This window comes from Gossypium raimondii, chromosome 7, assembly GCF_025698545.1.
Source record: "Gossypium raimondii isolate GPD5lz chromosome 7, ASM2569854v1, whole genome shotgun sequence".
Taxonomy (NCBI): domain Eukaryota; kingdom Viridiplantae; phylum Streptophyta; class Magnoliopsida; order Malvales; family Malvaceae; genus Gossypium; species Gossypium raimondii.
The window spans coordinates 26,789,586-26,792,314 of NC_068571.1; the positions used below are offsets into that span (position 1 = coordinate 26,789,586).

A 2,729-nucleotide genomic window follows, 5' to 3' on the forward strand; every position below is an offset into this window, starting at 1 on the left:
CGAGTTGAGAGTTTGCAATTTATAAGCAAGGGAAATGTGAATTTGAAACAAAAATTAAACCATTGTTAAAAAAGACTGGACAAGAATAAGCATGTGGGATACTTGACAACGTGAAAAATGTTTATGGCTAAATGCATTTGTCATTCAGGGAATCGACTCCCTATCTAAAAAACTTAAAAATGATGAAAAGTGAAATAAAGATATTCAAAAAAAAAAAAAAAAAAAGGAAAAGCACAAAAAATGCATTTTTTTATTTTAATATAGTAGAAATTTTATTTAATCGCGAAAAAGAGTATCCTTAAAAGTTCTTTCATTAAGGAACCATGGCACCATAGGTGTCAAGTTTAATACATGATTAAATCACCGTAGAATTTTTGCCCTTTCTATTAGGAGATAAATATTCAAACTACAATGCCTAAGACCTTGACAGCAGTCTACGTTGAGTTTAAGCTAGTCAACTGTGATTGGGTATTTATTTGCCTATTGGCTCAACCAACATATTTAAAACAAAGAAGTAGACTCTCATGAGTGCCAAGGTCCTCTCCTATAAATAGCCAACCTCACCCAATTCTCATCTATTTTCGCCGGAAATCTTCTCAAACTCTCCTACTTTAGAAAAAAGAAATAAGAAAAAAAGAAGAAGCATTTTCTAATTGTTTTTAGAAAACAAAAATAGTTGCTTTAAGGTTTCAAAAAGAGCACATAGCTTATTATTCCATCATTAGGGTAAAATTTCCTACTCAGTTTTTATTTTTTTAGTATAAAATTGTTTTTTTAAGATTTTGCAAAATTAAATATTAATTTTATAATATTTTGACCGATAGAAGAATGAGTAGAAGAATGAGATACTTTGCTATTGATTTATATTAAATATAAATAGATGTTATAGTAATTTTATAAGAAAATAATCAATCTATTTAGTCCCTAATAATAAACTAATCTATCCCTAAAAATCGACTATTTACAGTCTATAATACTCCCCCTTAAGCTAGAGCATAAATTTTGATCATGCCTAGCTTGTTACATAGATAATCAATCAAATTTTCCCATTTAATGCTTTTGTGAATAAGCCAACGTGTTGTTCTACTATCCTCACATAACTAGTAGAAATCAAAATTCTCAAGAAAATTTTCATGAATGAAGTGATAACCAACCTCAATGCGTTCAGTTCTCTCATGATAGACTAGACTTGATGCAATATGAAGAGCAACTTGATTATCACACCAAAGCTTTGTTTGTATAGAATTCTCCAACCCAAAGGTCTCGAGATTGGGCCAAGCCCAAAGGGCTCGAATGCAAGATGAAAACATCCCGAGCCCATGCAACGTTTCGCATGTGGGCTTTTTAAGGCCCAAAATCATCCACTTTATTTTATTAATTATAGAACTGATTTGCCATAATTCAGTGTAGCAGATTAAATTAGTTTTCACATTTAAGGAGATTGAATATAAGCATTTTCGTTATGTTTTATTTTAGTTTCTTTAGTTTTACTTACTTTCAATAAAATGTGCACATCGAGTCTTTTATTGACCTTAAGGGCCGAACGAGGCCTAAAGGAGAGCTAACGTACTTCGTGAGTGTGCAGGAGACCATTAGAAGGCATTTCGGGCCAATATTGGATGCTATTTCGCCACATGGGAGATCCAATGTCGCAACATAGAGAGAGAATAGAGAAAGTTAGAAACTACCTTCAATTTCGCGACACAGGCTAAGGATGTTGATAACTCTTGAAAAGAGTTATATCTTAAGCCTCTAAACTTGATGAGTTGCCTATACTTAAGTGGATATATTTTCATTTTTAGGTTATTATTAGAACATTGCATAATAAAGATTGGATTGTGCCTTGAATGTCATTATATGTTACTTTTAAACGTGCAGATGGCGCAAAATGAGAGGACTCTAAGGGATTATGCCCTACCAAGCTTAGACATGGTTCACTAAAGTATAACAAGGCTAGTAATTTCAGCTAATAGTTTCAAAATCAAACCGATGATGATACAAATGATCCAAAATAATTTGCAGTTTAGGGGCACTATGATAGAGGACCCTAATAAACATTTCAAATGGTTTCTTCAACTCTGTGATACTTTTAAGTATAACGGGGTCACTGATGAGCTAATCATCTTTGATTGTTCCCTTTTTCTTTGATTGATAACGGTTTTTCTTAGTTAGACTCGCAAGCACCAGGATTTATCACAACATGGGATGAACTCGTTGGGAAGTTCTTCCCGATTAGCAAAGCAGTTCAGCTAAGAAGAGATATTGCAATCTTTAGATAGATGGAAGGGGAAGGTTTCTATGAGGCATGGGAACTCTTCAAAATTTTGATTAAAAAATGTTCGCACCACAAATTTCCTAAGTGGATGCGACTGCAGGTATTAACAACAGGTTGGATGCAAACTCATGATTTGGACTAGACGGAGCAGCAGGAGGAGCTCTTATGAAAGGATGTACGGGGATTGTACAAGATTATTGAAAATATGACATTAAACTCTTGTCAGTGGCCAACTGAACGTTTCACATATGACCAGAAATCGCTACGGTCAAAGCTATTTAAGAGGATGATAAGTATCAACAGATAATGGACATATTAAACCATATTGAATCTACTTGTGCATCGTCTATGTATGAAGGAGACAAGCCACTCTTCCATTATATCAACAATCCTGCCGAAGATGTGAATTACATTGGGAATAAGAGTGGAAACCCTTATTCAAACACATATAATC

At 33.7% G+C, this 2,729-nt stretch overlaps 1 non-coding gene across 1 annotated transcript; it reads right to left on the reverse strand.

Moving 5' to 3' along the window:
* Nucleotides 1–2,247: 2,247 nt before the first annotated feature.
* LOC128042650 (small nucleolar RNA R71) lies at nucleotides 2,248–2,353 on the reverse strand. The gene has a single exon (XR_008198165.1). It is a non-coding gene; the product is annotated as a small nucleolar RNA R71 (small nucleolar RNA).
* Between the last annotated feature and the right edge of the window lie 376 nt (nucleotides 2,354–2,729).